At 51.9% G+C, this 22,664-nt stretch overlaps 2 long non-coding RNA genes across 6 annotated transcripts; one reads left to right on the top strand and one right to left on the bottom strand.

Moving 5' to 3' along the window:
• Positions 1-1,377: 1,377 nt before the first annotated feature.
• LOC120101789 (uncharacterized) lies at positions 1,378-11,011 on the bottom strand. The gene is made up of 4 exons (XR_015683977.1): positions 10,782-11,011; positions 7,599-7,701; positions 3,084-3,224; positions 1,378-1,502 (listed from the first exon to the last, which is right to left on the bottom strand). It is a non-coding gene; the product is annotated as an uncharacterized LOC120101789 (long non-coding RNA).
• LOC134486209 (uncharacterized) lies at positions 5,100-18,296 on the top strand. 5 transcript variants are annotated; one of them, XR_015683973.1, is made up of 8 exons: positions 5,131-5,373; positions 5,506-5,697; positions 6,551-6,716; positions 11,703-11,808; positions 15,840-16,026; positions 16,483-16,603; positions 16,804-16,989; positions 17,367-18,296. It is a non-coding gene; the product is annotated as an uncharacterized LOC134486209 (long non-coding RNA). The 5 variants fall into 5 exon arrangements; XR_015683976.1 differs by lacking the exons at positions 6,551-6,716; positions 16,483-16,603; positions 16,804-16,989; positions 17,367-18,296 and having other exon boundaries at positions 5,148-5,373; positions 15,737-16,026; XR_015683975.1 differs by lacking the exons at positions 5,131-5,373; positions 5,506-5,697; positions 6,551-6,716; positions 11,703-11,808 and having other exon boundaries at positions 17,178-18,296.
• The last annotated feature ends 4,368 nt before the right edge of the window (positions 18,297-22,664 follow it).

Below are 22,664 nucleotides of genomic sequence, written 5' to 3'. Positions count from 1 at the left end.
AAGGCCATCCGCCCAATGTCCTCCATGGGGAGGTGCTGTTGATACTGACCTGGACCCCTGCCCTCAATCCCATGTCCTAGGCTTGCTTCCAGGGACCTCAGGGCACGCAGCCACGGAGCTCCTTCCGTCCTCACCAAGCCTCCTCACTTCATGACTCCTCCAGCTTCCTTTGTGCTGCTTTTCCCCATCCCAGGCTCCCACTCCAGCCAGAGAGGAGACAGCAGAGCAGTAGGAGAGGCTGGGGAGCTGGCTCAGCACTGAGAGCTCTCACAGAGGACCCAGGTTCAATTCCCAGCAACCATGCCCTGTGGCTCATAATCATCTGTAACTCTCCCTCCCCAACATCTGATGCGCCCTCTGATCTCCATAGGTACCCACACTCATGTGCACATACCCACGTGGCATAAATTTAAATAAAGCTAAGGTACAAGCTCAAGCATACACACACACACACACACACACACACACACGCACGCACACACACACCCATACATCACACACACATACACACATAGACACACACACACTCACACACATACACACACAGACACACCCATACATCACACATACACATACACACATAGACACACACATACTCACAACATACACACACACAGACACACCCATACATCACATACACACATACACACATAGACACACACACACTCACACACATACACACACACACGCACAGACACACACATACACAGTCACACAGACACACACACAGAGATACACACAGGCACACACACACACACACACACATAGACACGCACACACTCACACACACACACATACACACAGAACCATCTCCAGCCTGATCCTCAGCTGAAGCCCAGTTTCCCCTCTGGCCAGCACCTCCGTTAGGAAACAGGTAAACTTGACCATCCCTGATAATGCTGCCTTTACAAGGACTCTTCCCTGCCCCTTGTTCATGTGTCCTAAGGCCTACAGCAGAGCCTGGCATGTCATTTAACTACCTAGTAATGCAGTCTGCCAAATGCTGAAACAGGAGGATGGCAGCAAGGCCTGCCAGGGCTACAAAGTGAAGCTAGATCAGGCTAGACAACTGAATAAAAAGCTGTGTCAAAATAAAAAGTCTGTGGGGCTGGGGATTTAGCTCAGTGGTAGAGCACTTACCTAGGAAGCGCAAGGCCCTGGGTTCGGTCCCCAGCTCCGAAAAAAAGAACCAAAAATAAATAAATAAATAAATAAATTTAAAAAAAGTCTGGGGGTTGGGGATTTAGCTCAGTGGTAGAGTGCTTGCCTAGGAAGCGCAAGGCCCTGGGTTCGGTCCCCAGCTCCAAAAAAAAAAAAAAAAAAAAAAAAGAACCAAAATAAATAAATAAATAAATAAAAAGTCTGCAGAGGCCTGGGTTGAGTAGTATATTCTTTAATCTCAGCGTCAGCTGGGGTCTGGCTGGGGGTGTCTCTCTGTGAGTTCGAAGCCAGCCTGGTCTGCCTATGGAATTTCAGGCCAGCCAGGGCTATGCAGTGAGATCCTGTCTCAAAATAAGAAAAGAGACAGAGGGTTGGGGAGTGGGTAGGACGTAGTTGATGGTAGAAGGCTTGTTTAGAATGCCCTGGCTTCCAGAAATACAAAGAGTTAGTGAACGGATTGGTGTGGGGACCTAACCTGACCTGACCCACGGGTCACTGCCCTGGAGCACTCAGGGAAGGAAGAGGGGGTCTGAAGGAGCAGTTGTCACAAAGGATTTATAAAGTGTGCACTGTACCCGGCAGGTGTCCCTCCCTTTCCACAGCCTGTCAGGCCTGTCCCCCAGGCCACAGTCCCCATCCACTCCACACAACCACCCTTCCAGATGCCAGTGGGGTTGGAACAAGCAGGTACTTTGGGTCTGGTTTGCAGGGCAAACCCTTCAGGAGGCAAAAGCAGAATGGACCAGAACCATTAGTTCAGCTCTGTGTAACCTGCGTCAGGAGGATTATGAGTTTGAGGACAGTTTGGGCAACATGGTGATGAAGGCTTGTCTCAAAAACTAAAAAGGGGCTGGAGAGAGGTTCAATGGTTGAGAACACTGGCTGCTCTTGTGAAAGACCTGGGTTCAATTCCCAGCACCCACATGGCAACTCAAAACTATCTGAGACTACAGGGACTCCAACACCCTTGCTGGCTTCTGGGAGCACTGGTCTCACACACACAGTGAATACACATACATGCAGGCAAAACACACACATAAAATAAAACAAGTAAACCGAGAGAGAGAGAGAGAGAGAGAGAGAGAGAGAGAGAGAGAGAGGAAAAGCTGTACTTTGTCAGATGGCTTGGCTCAAGAACGTAATCCCAGAATAGAAGAGGCTCAGGTAGGAGGGCTGGCTGTCAAAGGTTCAAGGCCAGCCTGAGCTACAGATATTGTTTGTAAATAAAAATGAAATAGATTGAGATGCATTTGTTTCTCCCTCTCTTTCTCTCTCTCTCTTCTGTTTTTGTTTGTTTATTTGTTTCTATTTTTGAGGTAGCGACTTTCTTTGTAGCCCTGGCTGTCCTGAAACTTACTCTAGACCTTCCTGTCTTCGCAGACACCTGCCTGCCTCTGCCTCCTGAGTACTGGGATTAAAGGCGTGCGCCACCACCGCCACCTTCTTTTCGTTATTTTTAAAACAGGACGAATATACATTAAGAAAAAGAGAGAGAGCTGGAGAGCTGGCTCAGCGGTTAAGAGCACTGATTGTTCTTCTGGAGGACCTGAGTTCAATTCCCAGCAACCACATGGTGGCTCACAACCATCTGTAATGGGATCTGATGCCCTCTTCTGGTGTGTCTGAAGACAGCTACAGTGTACTTATATAAAAAATATTTTTTCAACATCCAAAGCTTTTTTTGTTAACAGCAAGATCCAAAGTTAGTTTTTTGTAGCCTTGACTGGCCCTTGGGCCTCTGGCACTCTCGAACTCCTGGCCCTTGGAACCAACATAGATAGGGTTTGGTATGGCTGTGTGGGGTTCCTGGGGCCCTGCCAAAATGTCAGTACACCCTCGGCCCTTCTGAGGACCAGACAGGAGCACAGTGCCTCAGCCCTTGGGAGACTCCTGGGCCACCTGGTCAAAAGTGAGGATCTTACCCCCAGCCTTGAGGATCCGCCACGTTCGCACCCGCAGTGCACCCCCCCTCAGCTTGGGCACTTCCAGAATCCGCACAACATCTGTGACTCTGTAATGGTCCCCACAACAACGGTGGCCAGGAAGCTTCATCTTTTGGATCACTGGGGACAGGGACAGAGGTGGCCGGTTAGTGCAGCTCATAAATAACCTTTCCAGCACATCCTGATTGAAGATGGAGTTGGTTCGTCTGGACAGAAGCCTGTCAGCTTGACTGGCAGCCGCAAGCGGATGGCCTGGCTCTTGGGCTCCTCCTGGCCGAACCTTTGGTCCTTATTGTGGTCAACATCCAGGAAAAAAGAAAAAGAGTAAGGCCAGCAGTGGCGGCCCAGCACTCAGGGGCAGAGGCAGTAGATCTCTTGAGTTTGAGGCCAGCTTGGTCTACAGAGTGAGTTCCAGGACAAGTAGAGCTACATAGAGAAACCTAGTCTCAAAAGAAAAAAGTGAAACTAGGAAAGAAGGCAAACTTGCCATCTTTGTCTGCCACTTGTGGCTGTCCCTGGTGGCCAACAGGTGACCGTGTGTATACCGGCTCACAAAGGATAATTGAACTCCCAGCTCACTCCTCCAAAGTAAGGACTATTATCGTCCCATTTTATAGATAGGGAAACTGGGGCTCGGGATGATATGACTGGTCCAGAACACACACACACACACACACACACACACACACACACACACACACACACACACCACATCGAGACAGAGACAGACAGATAGGCAGGCAGGCAGGCAGAGGCAGAGACAGAGACAGAGATCCAGGAAGGCATACACACAGGTTATGGAGAGAAGAAAGGAGGGGGTCACAGGGGCAGGGGAAATCTCAGGGTTCCCATGACCTTGTCAGGTCCACAGTTTTCTGTCCTTTGGGAAATGGGGGTGTGGGAGCTCACACACCATTCCCGAACTTTGCTGCAAGTCCAAAGAGAGTTCATTCCAGCCAGTGCCCACGTAGCCCGGCCGCAGAGTGACTAACGGTGGATGTGGAGCAAGCCTTCGGCTAATTCTGTGGCTGAAGCCAGCCTGGGTGTGGGCCCTGCCCAGTCCCCCTCTGCCTTGGGTCCTTCTGGCCCTTGGTGACGCAGCTGTGGTGGAGTTTGGCAACTCCAGTTGCCCACAGTTATGACAGCTGGGGGTGGGGTAGTTGGGCCAGTCCCAGTCTCTGCCAGAGACCCTTTCTGACAGCCTAGCAAGCATGGGATACCCCTCCCTCTCTGTGCCTTCCCTGACAGTGGTTGTTTTTAAGGACTAGAAACTCAGGGCTTTGGGCAGGACTCTGCCTGTCACTTTGTTACCAACCATTCTGAGGAGAACCAGATGGCACCTGCTTTTTTTTCTTTTTTTTTTTTTTAAAGACAGGGTGTTACTATGTAGCTCAGGCTAACTTTACTATGTAGCCTAGGTTGGCCTCAAAGTTCTTCTGGCAATGCTTCTGCCTCAGTCTCTCCAGTGCTGGGATTACACACCTGAGTCATCAAACAGGACAGCTGTCTCTTAGTACCAAAAAAGGAAAAGGTAAAACTGAACAGTTCCTGGGAGGGGTTGTGTACACCTGTAATCCCAACATGGAGGATCAGGAGTTCAAGGCTTCATGAGATCCTCTCTAATAAGTAGGAAAGAAAGAAATGGAACAAAGTAATAGTAGCGATGTATTCCCCCTCCAAATAACTGCTAAACTCCTACTGTGTGCTGGGGACTACTCATAGCCCCAGGGGTTCCACAGTGTACAGAACAGACACCCCCTGTTCTTAGAACGGTGTAGATTAAGCAATAGCCCAGCTGTGGATGGTGCAGAGAGGGGCAGGGGTAACCCCCACAGGACAGGCGAGCACCAGCTCAGGTACAGAGCTCTGGGGCTAAGTCTCCAGGGAAGGAGACCTTCGACTTGAGCAGGACACTCCTTATGAAAGCGGAAACCCTCAAGGCTCTGAGCAAGTGCCTGGTCAGGAAGGTCCCTGAGGAAGTGACGTATGCGTGCTGACTGGGAAGGGGGCAGATCTGTAGGCCACTAGAGGAAGAACCTTCCCAGAAGGGGCAAAGCTGGGGCAGAGGCAGGAAGACAGTCGCCACTCCTGGGAGCGGGTGGCCAGTGGGAACGCCCCTTGGCCTTGGGTTTCTCCTCTTCGAAGAGGGAGCAAGGGCCTTCCAGGCAGGCATCAGGAAATATCTCGGAAGCTGCTGGGATCCCCCAGGGCCATGCACCTTTCCCCTGGCCGCCAGGGCCCCAGCTGCCCCAGTCTGACCAAATGGCAGGTGCGTGGGAATGGTGCGCCTGTGGCTCACTGCTTTCCAAGGAACCCCATTTCCCCGTGTTGGGGGGATGGAGCTGATGTTCCTCTCTCCTCATGGTGGTCAGCCTCTCTGAAGCCCCATGCTTCTCTGCAGTGGAAGAGGATGGTGTGGGTGGAGCAGACCCGGCTCTCTCAGGAGGAAATGCTGCTCTGTCTCCTTTACAAAAGGAGGAACTGAGGCCACAGCGAGGCGGGTTCTGGCTCTGGCCAGGCGCTCACGCAGAACTGGGCATTGGGCCGAGCCCTTTGACCCCAGCTGCTTCGCCTGGTTCTCTCAGCAGACAAGGTAGGAAGCAGCCGCTGGGACCCAAGCTTTACAAGTGAGGAAGTAACTGGGGGCTAAGAGGAAAGGCAAGGCCAAGGCCAGGTCACAGGGGAAGCTGGGACAGCCAACTGCACTCCAGATCCAGGGACACCAACCTGAAGCTGCTGGCTATGCAGGCAGGATGAAGAACACACACACACACACACACACACACACACACACATATACACACTTACACACATACACACACATACACACTCACCCATATATACATATACACACATATACATATATACACTCACATATACATATATACACACATACACATAGACACATCCATACAAACACTCATATACATATACACACACATACACACTCACCCATACATATACACACACTCACACACACATATACACACTGACATACTCACACAATATATGCACGCTCACAAACACACACATATACACACATACACACTCACCCACACATACACACACATACACATATACACACCCACCCATACAAATGCACTTATACATATACACACACAACTCACACACATACTCACACACACACCTCACACACACACACACACACACACACACACACACACACACACACACACACAGGGGTAGATGAGGTAAACAAGGCCTTTCGAAGTCAAGGGCTGTGATACAAGCAATTGCAGGAGTTGGGGGCTAAGAAAGGTGTTTCCTGTGTTTTGTTTTGTGGTGGTGCAGATTTTGGGGTGTTTTGTTTTGTTTTGAGACAGGGCCCCTTGTAGCTCAGGCTGACCTAAAATTCACTATGTAGCTGACCATGATTTTGAACTGTGTTTTTTGTTTTTGTTTTTGTTTTTGTTTTTTGAGACAAGGTTTCTCTCTGTGGTGCCAGACATCCTGGATCGTTCTCTCTCTGTAGACCAGGCTGACCTTGAACTCGGAGATTTCGCCTGCCCACCACCAGCAGGTTTATTTTCTCTTGCCTCGACTTCCTGAGTGCTGGGACCCAGGCACGAGCCACCACACCTGCGTTACCAGGTGCCTTTTGGTTATGTAACCGTAAATAACCCAAGGTAGCCTTGAACTCCTAGCACTCATCCTGCTTCAGCCTCCAGAGTGCTGGGATACCGAGGTGTCGGCCAGCATTCCCAGCTAAGTTGCACGTTTTTCTACCTGGATAGTCCAAGGAAGCTGGGGAAAGCCTCACTCTCCACCCATCCCGGAGCTTGTTGGATCATTCATTCATTCATTCATTTGAACACTTAACTGGCATGACATAAGACTAACTTTAAATGTAAATAGATTGGGGTTGGGGATTTAGCTCAGTGGTAGAGCGGTTGCCTAGCAAGCGCAAGGCCCTGGGTTCGGTCCCCAGCTCCGAAAAAAAAAGAAAAGGAAAAAAAAATGTAAATAGATTAACTCAACAAGACCTGCCTCAAAAAGGAAGGAAGTCGCTGGGTGTGATGGCCACACCTGTAATTCCGGCACCTGTAAGGCAGAGGCAGGTGGATCTCTGGGAGTTTAAGCCCAGCCTGGTCTACAGGGCTGGGGTGGAGCTCACTAGGGAACGCTTCCATAGCGTGCACAGTCTCTGCTTTTGACTCCTGCTCCCCATGCACAACCATAGTACAAACAGTAACCTCTTTTGTTGGGCAAATATTTATGGAGTGCTTAATCTGTTAAAAGATGCTGTTTTAGACGCTAATGAGAGTCAATAAAAAGAAAATCTAGTGGGGATGGAACCTTGAGGGGCTGGGAGGGACCAGGGAGAGAAACACGAAGGTGCAGGTGTGGAAGGTGACGACAGGGTCTAGAGGGAGGCACTGGGAGAGGCCACCGTGATTGAGGAACAGCCTTGTGGGGGAAGGGCGGGAAAGGTCTGTCAGCTGGGCCACCCTGGAGCATAAACAGGACACTCACCCTGTGGATGTGCTGCCTCTCCAACAAAGCCAGCTGGGGTGGGCTGGAGATGGGGGCTTCCTCCAGCTGCCTGGGCCACCCAGGGCACAGACTATGCCTCCTCCTGGGAAGAATGCTGTGTGAGTCACTGGCTCAGGCTCAGGCTCTGCCTTACCAGTTCTTTTAAGTCCTGGTCGCATGTTAGTTTCCTCCCATTTTACAGAAGTGAAAACTGAGGATTAGACGTACAGTAAGCAGTGTGCCAGCCACACAGCCAGCCAATGGCAGGGCAGGAGTTTAACGTTCTTGTATTGGTTATCACCAGGATACCTGCTTGGCATCACATGGCCTCTTAGGGGCTGGAGGTGGACAGGCCTTTGCCAGCTGTGTGTTCCCTTCCCCTCCTAAGGCCATTGTTTCTTATCTGGGAAACAGCATGCTAGGTCAGTATCAGGACCCGCTGTTTGGGTAACAACTCCCTAAATGCTATGTGGACACAACTCCTCAATTCATCCTCACAACGACTCTGTTTAACAGAGAAGAAAACTGAGGCACAGAGAAGCAGTGCTCATGGCCTTGAGGCCTCCCAGGGGTTTGAGGTCAGCTCATTGGATTGTTGGATGGTAAATCCCCAGACTGCAGAAATCTGAGGTGAGGAGTCTGGGGTAGAGGTGGGGACAGAGACAGGCAGTTGAATCGGGCAAGAGCGAATCAAACCCAGGATGTGGGACCCGGCCCCTGCCTTCTGGATAGAGGCCTAGTTCCTGAGTGACAGGACCATGAAATCCCTGTGTATCCCCTCAGGCTTCGCCTGGGCCCTGCCCAAACAAACAGGAAATGCCAAGTGGTCCCCCACCCCCACCAGGGCCGTGGGAAGGCTCTGGAAGAAGTTTGAGTCAGGACTCCTGCTCTGGGCCAGCTTCTGCTGAGCCAGGGCCCAGGAGGGCTGCCTGACCTCAGGCAGGGCCTGCCCTTCCTGGCCCCTGTCTCCTCACCACTTGTCGAAACACTGGCGAACAAGCCCCACTACCCAGGGCTGTGTGAGCTGGGGCAGTGGCGGTGGCCCTCTAAGCCCAGCCTTCTCTTTCATGTTTCTTCCACTGAGCTGCTTGTGACCTTAGTGAAGAAGGGGAGGGGAAGGCTGGGCTCTGAGAAGTCAGTGGTCAGGGGGCAGAGGACGGCTGAGAGTTAGAAAGCTTGCTCAGCAAGTAAGAGGTGCTCGGTTCGAGCTCCACATTTCCCCCCCTCCCCCTCTCCTCCCACACCCCCTTCCCTCCCACACGCACTCAAATTCCAGGACCTCTGCAAATGGTTTCAAATTCTTCCCTGGGCCGCTCTTCTCCTCTCACGCCTCAGTTTCCCCTCAGTAAAGGAGGTCAACCTGCGACTGATTTATTGCTGGACCTCACTGGCTGGCTGCAATGGCGATGCAGGGTAGCGGGGGGTGGCATGGTGGGAGGACACAGACTTCGGATCTCCTGGGCGGGGGCCCACAGAGGTGGAAGATAGAAAGCTCACCTCCCACACACAATGAATTCAAGGCCAACGTGGGCAGCATGAGAGCCTGTTTCAAAACAAACAAAAGACGCCCCTCCCCACAACCAGGGAAACCCCTTAGAGGTTCTAAAAGTGAAGCGAGGCCAGTCGCTGGTCCCACAGAGAGAAACTGTGGCATGGGCTGTGGCCACACTTTACTGAGGGAAATGGAACACCAAGCTCATACACAGAGGACAGACCCGCCAGGGCCATGGCTCTGTCACCAAACATCTGTTATCTGGTCTTGGGGGCGTGGGTTCCTCCCATAGTGGGCGACTGTGCAGATCCCAGAAGGCTGATCTGTCCACCCACTCAAGGTTCTTCCTCTTTCACCATCGAATATTTCAAGGGAGGGCCTGGCACACAGTAGGTGCACAGTGGGCATCAGTCATTGCCCTGTCCCGAGGTCCCTGCTGCTGTGACCCTAGGCTCTGTAGCTTTGTTCTGCCCACCCTTGCAGACCATTTTAGGTGCCAGCACCCACTGCCCTGAGCTCCGGGTCCTGTCCTGCCTCCCACACAGACCCACATGTCAGGAGCTGGGGACAGAGCTGGGGCCTTATTAGTTACACTGGGCCTAGAGCTTTGAGAACTCTGGCTTTGTGGATCGGGTAGGAGCCAGAGTGGGCTCTGAGCGGAGGAGAGATGTGGTCTGACTTAGCTTTTCTACTCGATGTACACTGGAGGGCACAGAGGGAGGGCCAGGAGGATGGGGGAGGGGAGCTACCACAATATCCCAGCTGTCAGGAGGGCACTTGGCCACTTCCATTCTCCTGGGATTGTAGCGCTGGGGACTGATCCCAGGGCCCCAAGCTATTACCAACAAGTTATAGTCCCTGCCTACCCTTTTTCCTTCCTCCTTCCTGTCTTTTTAGGTTTATTTTGTCTGTTTTTTTTTTCCCCCCAAGACAGAGTTCTCTGTGTAGCCCTGGCTGTCCTAGAACTTGCTCTATAGACCAGGCTGGCCTTGAACTCACAGAAGTCCTTCTGCCTCTGCCTCCTTAGTGCTGGGATTAAAGGTATGCACCACCACCGCCTGACAGGTTTTATTTTAAAACCAGGCCTTTCCTCTCCCCCCCAACTCCCTTCTCTCTCTTCCTCTCCCTCTCTTTCTCTCTCTCCTCTTTTCTTTCTTATTTTGTTTTTGTTGTTATTTTCTGAGACAGAATCTATGTAGCCCAGCCTGGAACTTACTCTATAGACCAGGCTAGATTTGAACTCAGAAATCCAACTGCCTCTGCCTCCCGAGGGCTGAGATGAAAGGCCTCTCCCACCATGGCCAGTCATTTCCTTTATTTTTTTCTTGAGACAAAATCTTGCTAATCAGCCTCAACAGACCTGGTACTGTGGAGTCCACGCTGGCCTCAAACCTTTGGCAATCCTCCTGCTTCTGCCCCCAGCCTACACATACAGAGATGCTACCATACCTGGCTTAGAGGTAGGACTTCAAAAAAAAGCTACCCAGGATGCTCTGAAACCTTCCAGGCTACTTCCGCCCCCACCAGTAGCTGGGATCACAGGCCTGTGTTCACATCACAGGCCTCAGCTCTCTCCATCATGCCTAACGGAAAGGAGGAGGGGCCCCAAGTTCTGTTGAGACACCCCAGGGTTCCCGGAGTCCCCAGGCTGAGGCACAGGCACACCAGAGTCAGGCCCAGAGAGTTCTCACCTCCACTCTGAGGGGATGAGAAGGATCTTCCCTCAGTCCCTGCCTGTTGTGGGTACCACATCCCTAAGCCTCACTGTGAGGACCCAGCCTTTCCACCTAGTCAGGGCCGGGTCAGTGCTGTTACCAACAATTAATGAACTGCAATTGGAAATCATAATGAGAAGATTCTGCAGCCTGAGGCCTCTAGAGAGGGTGGATAGCACCTCCCCTTCTTCCAGCAGAGGACAGGGGTGTGGGGGAGGGGTGTCACTGCCTGAGGTCACAAAGTAATAGGGCTGTGTTCCAATACCCCCTCACCACCTCTGTTCCAGAAACAGGCTGTCCAGGGGCTGCCGAAATCCAGATTTGTAAGACAAGCCGGGAACCAGAGGCCTCATAGGTTCAGAGACCTACCCTTACACAGAGAGAGCCTCCTGACAGAAAAAGGCTTTCCTGGGTCCCCCTTACATCCCTCCCACAAGCTGGGGGCTTTGGGCCCCTGCAGGAAGTGGCCTGGGCTGGGACAGGCCTGCTGCTTTGATCAGTTTTACGAGAGCCTTGGCTGTTTACGGAGCGCCCGGCCCCCACCCTGCCACCCAGGGCTGTGTCCTGTCAGTGGCACTCAGAGATATTAGCTGTCCCTGGAGAGTCCGCTGCTGGGCCTCAGCCCCATTTCCTCCAGCTTGGCCCTTGGCCTTGGCTCCTGGGAACAGAGCAGCCCCTCAGGCAGATGCTAGGGTTGGGGGTGGGTCCTGAAACTGAGTGTATGTCCACTTCTGTCTTGACCCGTGTTACCCTGGCTGGCCCAGGACCACCTCCAGTGCTCCCCACCACTCTGTACAGGGTGCTCTATCCTCCTCCTGGAGCAGAGTAGCCCTCTCTGCCCCATCTGACGACCAACGTCAATCCGTCTCAGGTCTCGTTCTTTTTCTTCACCCCCAGGCTGAAGACTCTCGGGATTTGTGTCTGCCTGTGTCTCTCCTTCCTTCTTCCTCAGTCCAGGGACCTCACGCCCCCAGTACCAGCCCCAGCTCCTAGTTGACACACAGTAGGTACTCAACAAATGCTTCTTGAGTGCAAAATAAAACCTTAGTCAGGGTGTGATGGAACAAGACTGTGGTCCCAGCACCCAGGAGGCTGAGGCAGGAGGACCAGAAGTTCAAGGTGCTCTCAGAACATCGTGAATTCGAGGCCAGCCTAGAGAGGCTACGTGACACCCCGTTTTATCCCCCTCCAGAGAGGTGGGGGAGAATGCAGATCTGGAGACAGACCTGTAGGAAACTAAAAGCACTATCATACCCCCACCCCGGCCACATGCGTGTGCCTGGAAAACCTACCAGGGTGTGGCCTCTGCTCACTCACTAGGCCTGCCTGCAGCTCCCTTATGGATGAGGGAACAGGATACGGAGGTGACAGAATATTCAGGGGACCAGACTTCCCTAGGCCCTGCCCCCAATCCCACTCCTAACTTCCAGCCCCACCCCCAGCTACACCTGTGTTGGCTCTGGACAAGAAGCTACCCGTGCAGGTGTCTGACAAGCTGGGCCGGTTCTGGGGCATTCACAGGAGGGCACTTCCCTAGGGGCGATGCTGGGAGATGCCTGTGGACACCTGCCGGCACCTGTCCGGCATCTGTCCCACCTCTCCTCCCCCCAGCTGTCCAGGCAGGTCCTGTGGTCTCCTCCCAAGTCCTCCACACCCACAGGGCACCATGGCAGGTTGTTCTCCGAGACACTCACCCCTCATCTCTGTGACCTGGGCAGGTGCAGCGACAGCTTGGGGTGGATGCACAGGTGGCAGCTGGCCTGCCTGCTCCCTGAAGAAGCCACTAGCAGAAGCTTCACATCCCAGCCATCTGGAACCCTTCAATTCTGGGGGCGTGTGTGTGTGTGTGTGTGTGTGAGAGAGAGAGAGAGAGAGAGAGAGAGAGAGAGAGAGCGCTGCAAGGACAGGGTCTTCTGCTTGCCAGCAACACAGTAGTCTCCGATTGTGGCGGTGGAAGTTCACAAACAGAAGAGTCAGGGCACCTGCCCAAGTTCACACAGCAATCAGAATTTGAACCCAAGACCGCATGTCTTTCCCGTCCCTCCACCTTGTCTAGCAGTTTTGCTGAAGCCTACCGTATATGGACTGACATTTAGCTATGCGTGTCCAAGTGCATTCGATAGATAGGGATTTGTGGAGCCATGACCAAGGCCAACCTGATGTTCGTCTGGGGGACAGAGAATCTGGCAGCAAAGTAACAGTGATGTCAGCTCAGATGTAAAAAGACCACGGGGGTCGGGGTGGGGCACATGCTGTGAGGAGTAAGATCCACGCTGAGAGGAAGAGCGGGCAGGAGAGGAGAAAGGGAGGCTGAGGAGAAGCATCCACAGGGCAGCCTCTGTTTCCCCGTCAGCATGTTGATAACCTCGAGGCTTCCCATCTCTCAAGATGCCTGGCATTCAGAAGGCGTGGGATGCCCAGGTTAGTCTTAATAGATGTGAAGCCAGAAGGTTTGTCCACCTCAGAGGTTTCTGGGAGTCCCTGGACAGTTCAGCACAGCATGGACTCTGGAGCAGACCCAGGAAGCCTGAAGGATTCTGGGGTAATGGCTGCTTTGGGACCCTGTAAGGGTGGATGGAGGGCAAGAGGCATCACCTCAGGAGCTTCAGCCCTAAGTCAGTTGCTGTCCACCCAAAGAGATCTGAGAGGATTCAGTGTCCCAGGACCCAAAGACCCCCATCCCATGGATGAGGACTTGGAGGTTCAGAGAAAGCCCAGGATCACACAGCTAGAAGGACCAGAACTGGACACAATTCAATCACCTTAAAGCTCACTACCCCCAAACAACCATGTAGGATGGATACCAGAGTGGTCTTGCAGTGTACCCATTGCACGGATGAGTAAACTGGGGCTTGAGCCAAAGCAACTTCTCAGGATGATTGTAATTTATATAAATATTTATGGAGCACCTACTGTGTGCCAGGTAAAACTAGACACAGAGACACAAACCAGTAAGACAGCGTATGTGAATGCCTGCCCAGCAGTCCATAGATTCCTGACGACACAGGCTGAGGAAGGAAAATCAGAAGTTCAAGGGCTGGTAACTTTGTGAGACTCTCTCAAAATAAAAAGTAAAAACGGGTGCAGGGGTGCAGGGGTGCAGGGGTGCAGGGGTGCAGGGGTGCAGGGGTATAGCTCAGTGATAGAGTGTTTAGTCTCTGGGCTTGATCACAGGATGATACACGACTTTAATCCCAGCACTTGAGAGGCAGAAGCAGGAGGATATCTGAGTTCAAGTCCAGCCTGGTCTACAGAGGGAATTCCAGGATATCGCAAAAAAGACTTTTTTTGGGAGGCGTGGGAGTGTTTATTTCATCTACGGCTTAAAATTGTCATCCAGGGAAGTCAGGGCAAAGCACTTGAAGTAGGAAACTGGAGGCAGGAGCTGATGCAGAAATCATGTTTTGTTACTGGTTTGCTCCTCGAGGCTTTCTCAGTCTGGTTTCTTATGCCATCCAGGGCCACCTGCCGAGGGGTGGCATCACCCACAGTGTGTCGGACGCTCTCACATCAAACGGTTAATTAGGAAGATGCCCTAGACCAGACTTGGGGACATTTCCTCAACTAATGTTTCCCAGAGGACATTTGCCCGTGTCAAGCTGACAAAGAATTAACCGGGACACAGTCTATAATGGCATTTTCTTTTTCTTTTTTTTTTTTTTAACATTTTTTATTGGATTTTTTTAAATTTACATTTTAAATGTTATCACCTTTCCTGGTTTCCCACAAATAAATCCCCCTCCGCCTTCTTCTATGAATGTGTTCCCCCAACCCTTCCCGCCTCCCCACCCTGACATTCCCCTACATTGCCTTAGCAGGACCAAGGGCTTCCCCTTCCATTGGTGCCCCAACAAGGCCGTCCTCTGCTCCATATGCAGCTGGGTCCATGGGTCTGTCCATGTGTACTCTTTGGATGGTGGTTTAGTCCCTGGGAGCTCTGGTTGGTTGGTATTGTTCTTATGGGGTTGCAAACCCCTTCAGCTCCTTCAATTCTTTCTCTAATTCCTCCAATGGGGACCCCATTCTCAGTTCAATGGTTGTCTGCTAGCATTCACCTCTGTATTTGTCAGGCTCTGGCAAAGCCTCTCAGGAGACAGTTCTATCAGTCTCCTGTCAGCATGCACTTCTTGGCATCAGCGATATTATCTAGTTTAGTGGCTGTATGTATATGAGCTGAATCCCCAAAATCTCAAAATTTAATTAGTAAATTAATTAAACAAGGGCTAGGGAGATGGCTAAGTGGGTCAAGTGTCTAAGTGACAAGCATGAGGACCAGAGTTCAAATCCCCAGCACCCACTGAAGGAGGAAAAGCTGACCCAGCCTGTAACCCCAGGACTCAGAGGGCTGGCACAGACGAGGATTCCCGAGGAGGCTGACAAGGTAACCAGGCGAAGGTGAACTCTAGGTTCAGCCGGAGAGAGCCCTGCTTCAATATATAAGTGGAAGTGACCAAGGAAGAAACCTGATGTCAACCTCTGGTCTCACACACTGCAAGCATACATGCACACACATGTACACACATGAACACACACATGCACACCACACATGCATAAAATAAAGTGAAATAAGAAGGCAAAGTTTTCCAAATAAGTTTGTGTTCAAGTCCTGATTACCACTTGCTAGCTGTGTGGTCTTGGGCAAATTCCTAAACCTCTCTGTGCGAAGTTTCTTTGTTCATAAAGTGACTTTCCCTCATGAAGGTAAGCCAGGATCTGTGCAACTCATGTTTTATGCTTTTTTTAAAATTTTATTTTACAATTATTGTTTTTTGAGATGACAAAGGGTCTTACTCTGCAGCTGAGGCTGATCTAGAACTCAAAGCTCTCCTCCTGCCTCAGCTTCCTGAGGCACACTTGAACCATCACACCTGGCTTATTTTACAAATCCATTTTATTTATGAATTTATTAATTTATTATCTTTTTGAGACAGAGTCTTTCTCCATAGTCCTGGCTGACCTGAAAGCTGGAGCCTGCTCCCTGGACCAGGCTGACTTTGAACTAACAGAAAAATCTTCCTGCCTCTGCCTCTCAAGTGTTAGGCTTAAAGGCGTACCCCACTGTGCCCGGCTTGTTTGCAAATTTTGATGGTGTGTCAACAGTATTCCAGCCTGTGCCTTGAGAACTGGGTGTACAGACAGGAGCAAGGTGTGTCATCACCACCAATGTGGAGCTAGCTTCTTCCGGAGCCCCCTCCTCCTGGTCACATTCTGGAACTTTCAGGTGGGCACAGACACCTGCTGCGACAGGTACCAGCCTCCGCTGGCCTGGGGCTGACACCCACTAGGCTGGCAGAGGCTTCTCGAAGAAAGGCTTTCAGCCATTAAGGTCCTGGTGGTGCCGTAGGTTGGGCGAGATGAGTTTCCCATGCAGCTGGTCCTGTCCTGCCCCACTCTCCTACAGCCCCTCCTTGCTCTCCTCGTGCACCTCCCCAGGTGTGGCCCAGAGGACACTGCACTCAGGGCACTGGGGACGTCTCCAAGCTGCCCAGAGATCCCATGGCTCTGACAGCCCACAGGCAGGGACCACACCCCTGGCAACCTAAGGCCAAGCCATAGCCCCTGAGGGACGAGGGTGAGGAATGGACCCCTCTGACCCCGATGAGGCTTGAACTATCTAAATGTCATAGCCCACAAGCTTCCCAACCCTACTCAGACTGTCTGGTTTCCATGGCAACAGCCACTTCCTTGTTGCCCCACCCTTCTGTCGTCGTGGAGCACCTGCAGGCCCTGGAGTACCTGACTACCGAATGCAGGGGAAGGGATAGCAGCTGCTGGCCTCACAAGAGGAAGCGTCCTGAGTAAGTGGCTAAGCCCCTGGTACTTCCCGGGGCTCCACTGAGCTTCCGAAGGCCTCCTTCAGCTAAACCTGCCCAGGAGTGCTCACTCTGGGCCAGAATCAGTTTGCAAGGCCTTGTGAGGGGAGAGGAGTTTGGGAGGCTCGAGTCTGGGGTCAGCCACTTCCTGGTGGACGGTCCCAGGAGAGGCGCTTTCCTTTTAGGGCCCTGGATTTTCAGATGGAAATGAGAAGCCAGAGCCGATGCCAAATGTCCCTGTGTGACATGAGCCAGGTGCTTGGCATTTGTCACACCTGCATCCCTCACACAGGCGAAGAGACAGGACCACCTGCCAGGCCAGCAGGACCAACTGGAACGCGGCTGCGGCTGCGTGGCCTCAGGGACCACAGGTGCCCACATGGGGTGGGGAAGGGGTGTGCACGGACAGCTCTGCAACAACTGTTCTTGCTCTTTTAAGATGGGGGTGACCTCAAACTCACTATAATCCTCCTGCCTCGGCTTCTCAACTACTGGAATTACAGAAGTGCACCACCACATCCAACTATACCATAATCTTTTTTTTCCCCCTGTGGCGTAGTTGACCCCGAACTTGCAGCTCGCCAGTTCTCTGCTAATAGGTGTGCAGCACCCGCACAATCAGCTTCCTTAGCCCTGGGGATCCCGGGGCTGTGCGCATGCCCGCCCGGCCAACACTCTACCCACTGATCACACCGCTAAGCCTCCCGCAGGCAGCCTAACCCTCCTGCAGCCATTTGTCACTTCACAGCCAAGGAGTAGTCGGGGATGAATGGATGTGCTGAACGGAAGACAGAAGGACTGAATGGCGTCGGTCCTAGGCCTGGACAGCTGACCAGGTCAGGAAGGAAGCCGGAAGCCTGACCAACCATGTGTCTAGGTCCAGCTCCGGCCTCTGCCTGTCCACACATCCTCAGTGGTGAGCTGGCTGCTGGGGCTGATTGAAAAGGCAAGCTGATCCTGGAAAGCCTTTAACGTGTGGGAAACATGCGGGCAACATATCTCCACTCCGTGTCCTGGCTGGCCCCTTAGTGGTCGGATTCTGACTCGAGCCTTCCGGATGTTCCCTGAACACATCAGGCACATTCCAGCCCCAGGGCCTTTGCACTTGCTGTTTTCGTTGTCTGGAAGCTTTTCCTGTCCCTCGGGTGTCTGCAGGGCTCCCTCCTCCTCCCTACTCCCTTCAGGGTTCTGCTCAATGGTCTTGAGGCCTTCACTCACCGTGAGAAGCACCTGTCCCTCTTCCTTTGGCTCTCCACTTTGGAGGGTAAGAACATTCTCTTCGGCTTCCAGACTGCCACCAGCTCCTGGGGACGGGACTTGTATTCCTCTACAGCTGTGGTTATGGGTGCTGAAGAGATGGCTCAGTGGTTAAGAGCACGAACTGCTCTCCCAGAGGTCCTGAGTTCAAATCCCAGCAATCACGTGGTAGCTCACAATCATCTGTAATGGCATCTGATGCCCTCTACTTATGTGTCTGAGACAGCTACAGTGTACTCATATATAATAAATAAATCTTTGGGCTGGCAAGATGGCTCAATGGTTAAGAGAACTGACTGCTTTTCCAGAAGTTCTGAGTTCAATTCCCAGCAACCACTTGATGACTCACAACCATCTGTAATGGGATCTGATGTCACCTTCTGGTGTGTCTGAAGAGAGGGACAATGTATCCACATACATTAAATAAATAAATAAAATCTTAAAAAAAAAAAAGAGCTGTAATTATTCCTTCACCTGCATTGGGGTATGGTAACACACACCTTTAATCCCAGTACTTGGAAGGTAGAGGCAGAATGAACTTTATGAGTTTGAGGCTATCCTGGGCTACAATATCAACCCTGTCTCAAAAACAAACAAAAAACAAAATAAAAACAAAAGTGAGAACATCTGGTCTACAAGAGACACTTTATCTAAAAAACAAAACCAAAGAGTAAACAATTAAAAAAAAAAGCTACTCGGTGAGGCCGGGTGGGGTGGCCCAGCACTTGAGAGGCAGGAGCAGGTGGATTTCGCTGAATTCCAGACCAGCCAGTGCTACCTAATGAGATCCTACCTCACAAACAAAGAAACAGACAAACAAGCAAACAAGCCTGTTCTCTGGAACATAATAGATGCTCAATAAATATTTTTCAATTAAGTAAGACAGAAAGGAATGGAAGACGCTAGAACAGACCAGAGCCCAGGATGAAAACACAGTGGGTGGTTGTGACACACTGTGAGGACCCACACACCTCACCACAGCTGGGCTTGAGGCTCTAACGGAGAAGCTGGGACCTTCCAATGCTACCTCAGTCCAGGAGGGTGTCACAGGCAAGTGGCAAGCCTGGGGTCTTCCCTAGGTTTGTCCCTGCACACTGCCTGGCCTGAGTCCAGGGCTCTTCTGCCTTTTCTGCCCAGCTCCTGTCTCCTCTGCAGGTCAGAGGTGGTATCCGGTCTGGACACGGAGAGGCAGTGATTGTCCCAGATGAGGGCAAGTCCCGGTGAGTCACTGGCTGAGTGCTGACCAGTATCCCACAGGCCCATCATGGGGGATGTCCATCACAGGAGACAAATCCTATGCGTCTCTGTGTACATGACTCTGTGAGTGTCTCTGTATCTGTATATATGACTGTGTGCGTGTCTATGTGTTGGTGTCTATGTCTGTGTGAGACAGCCCCCTCCCCCCAAGTCTAAAGAAATCTAGCCAGGGGGCGGGAGGAGGTATGGGATGTGGAACAGTAAGAGGGTAGACCAGGATGGGGATAAAATCTGGAGTGTTAAAAAAAAAGATTAAACAAAATTAAAAAGAAAGAAATCTAACCAGGTTTTAGTACCTCCGAAGCCCCTCTTTTCAGGACCCCCAAGGCTGCCACCTGTCAGATCAAGACTCAAATCCTGCTCAATCTGCCTGCCCCATTGCTGACCTCATTGCTTTTCCCTCCCAGCTCCAGACACACCGGCCTCAGCTGCCCCCATATCCTGCCAGCCGCAACCCTGCCCCAGGGCCTTTGCACTGGCCAACCCCACTGCCTTCATTTTCCCTGCTGATTTGTCCCTGCACAGACTGTTCTGAAGCTCTGGGGATCAAGTGGGCTCCAGCCTACTCTGTTCTCTCCGTCATGGGTGTCCAGGGCAGGGCCTGACCACTGTGTGTTCTCAGTACCATCCAGGCAGATAAGGAGAGGCATGGAACAAGTCGGAAGCCATGGAACGAACTAGGAAGGTTATACTTTAAGAGCCAGGTGACAAGGACACGGCTCTGGGGTAACAATAAGCTGGCCCCTTCGGGATGATCCAGAGACCACAGTTGTAAAGTGCCCGAAACAGAAACTTGTGAAGCACAATTGCGTGTGGCTGATGGGGAGGGAGGTGCTGGGAGACAGGAAGGACTGAGGAAGCTGCCTGTAACCTGGGGGTGCCAGCACTCCACTCTTGTACCTCAGGGCCCCTTTTCTATCTGGCTGGTAGTTTTATATCTGTCCTGTACAACAAGGGCTAGGACAGAGATCTCAACTCCCCTCAGCCTCCCCTCCCTGGTTCCACCCTGGCTCCCCAGTTTCCCGCCTGGTTTGGCAACAACGGGGAAACTGTGACTCAGGAGTCTGGCCTCGGGTTCTGCAGCCATGTACTGGCGGCTGGGCTCGTGCCAGCCTCAGCCTGATGTGTGGCCTCCAGCCCAGCATCCATCCAACGTGGCCAGGGGCTCTCCCTTCCCACGGCAGAAGGTTCACAGGATGACTCATGGCCCTGCCTACCCATGACCCTTTACCAAGGATGTGCTAGGATGGCCTCACTTTTCAGGGCTGGAGACTGAGACCTCGGTGCAGGGATGCTTGTCATGCAGCAGAACTGGTACTGTTGCTGACTGCAGCACTTGTCAGGCAAGTCCCAGGCAGCAGGCTGGGGCAGACTGAGCCTTCACAGGGGAAATCAGGACATGTGACTGTTTGGGTGACCCAAGGCAGGAGGGACCCCAAGTTGTAGCCCCAGAGCTGACATTTCTTTCTTTTTTTTTTTTTTTTTTTTTTTTTTTTTTTTTTTTTTTTGCTATGAGTGATACTTTATTCCTATCTCATGGAGAAGCTGACATTTCTTTCATCCAGAGTCCTGAGTAAGTTCCCAGACACTCACAGAAGACCATGTTTAAGAGTTAGCAAGAAGATACTAGATACTTCCTGGGGGCTCTGGGCCCCTCCCCATATAAGCAAGGCTCCAGGGGGTGTGGGCTGCAGACCTGCTCAGTAGGTAAAATTCTGGCCATACAAGCCTGGGTTTGATCATTGGAACATTCAGCAGGAGAGAACTGACTCCTGACCCCTGACTCTTGACCCCTGACGCCTGAAGGTTGTCCTCTGACCCTCAATACACACAGATGCACCAGTACAACAACACATAATGGCATGACATGACTTTTGTTCTGAGCCACACTCAGGTGCTTCTTAGCTGTGCAAACCTTGGCAAATGTCTCTACCTCTCTGGGCACCACTTCCCAGGTTGCTTTGCATGTTCCTGGCACACAACAGATGCTCAGAACCATCCCCTGTGGTCCTCCCTGAGCCCTAGATGTGCCAGGCCTCAACCATGCACGAGACTTGGGGACTGCACCCAGTACCCACACTGTGCCTTCCCTGTGGCACATCGCCCGTCACACTGTCCCCTCCCATAGCGACAATGTGGGAGTCCGCTTGTGATGAGGTCACAGTTAGTATTTCTGGCTGAAGTGCACGGTGGTTCTGGGGACCTTACAGGCCCAGCCACCGCAGCGTTCGATGACCTGGAGTCCAGGTGGTTCGAGAAAACCATTCCCCGCTTCAGATGCAGAACATTCAGCTGCAGCCGGGTATGGAATTTCTAAGGTGGTCATCACTTCCTCCCACAGGGCAGCCCGTTCCTCCCAGCCCATGGCCTGCACCCGCCCAATCCCTTAGACTGGGATGGAGAGATTCCTGAGGCCTCCAGATTCCTCTCTGTGCCCAGCTCCACCCAAACCAAGAGCATCGGGTTGGGGGGCCACGCTTCCTCCTGTATCACAGAGGAGTCGGCCAAACAGGGCTCGATGGCACATGCCTGTGAACACAGAGCTCTGGAGGATTGGAAGTTCAAGGCTGGCCTGGGCGACATGAGACCCAGGCTCAAAGATAAAATGTTAAACACATGACCCCACTGTTTGATGTGAAAAGAGGGCCAGAGAGGTGAACCAGCTTTCCCATGTCACTGTCAGGAAGGGACAGAAGAGGCCAGGGAACAGGTGAAGACCTTTGACACTTTCACCTCTGACCTTAGCTTCCTCTGCAGGTGGCACATGAGGAGGCGGAGCCTGGCCTAAAGACAAACTTCCTTCTCTCCCCACACCTTTCCCTTTCTCTTCCTCTCCCTCTCCCCTCTCCCTCCTCCTTCCTCTTCATATCTTTTCTGCTTTTTAGTTAGTTTGGAATCTAGCAGCCCTGAGGCTCTCACATCACCAGAAGAACAGGCCCCATCCCTGAGGTCTCAGTTTCCTCCTCTGGTGAATGGGTCAACATAAGACCTCCTTATTATCTGGTTGTGAGAATTCCAAGGCCATGGCTGCTTTTTAAAAATTAATTAATTAGGGTTGGGGATTTAGCTCAGTGGTAGAGCGCTTGCCTAGCAAGCACAAGGCCCTGGGTTTGATCCCCAGCTCCGAAAAAAAAAAAAAAAAAAAAGGAAAGAAAAAAATTAATTGATTGATTTTTTTTTTTTAATATGTGTGAGTACACTGTCACCCTCTTCAGACATACCTGGAGAGAACATCAGATCCCATTATAGATGGTTGTGAGCCACCATGTGGTTGCTGGGAATTGAACTCAGAACCTTTAGAAGAGCAGTCGGTGCTCTTAACCACTGAGCCATCTTTCCAGCCCTACTCCCCACCCCCACAGCTGCTTTGTTGTTGTTTTGATTTGTCTTGTTTTGGGTTCTGCTTCGATTTGTTTGAGACAGGGTTTCTCTGTGTAGCCCTGGCTGTCCTGGAACTCACTATGTAGAAAAGGCTGACCTCAAACTCACAGAGATCCCCCTGCCTCTGCCTCTGCCTCTGCCTCTGCCTCTG

The sequence above is a fragment of the Rattus norvegicus genome, chromosome 3 (assembly GCF_021556685.1).
Source record: "Rattus norvegicus strain SHRSP/BbbUtx chromosome 3, alternate assembly SHRSP_T2T, whole genome shotgun sequence".
Lineage (NCBI taxonomy): Eukaryota > Metazoa > Chordata > Mammalia > Rodentia > Muridae > Rattus > Rattus norvegicus.
This window is presented reverse-complemented; position numbering and strand designations above follow the sequence as displayed.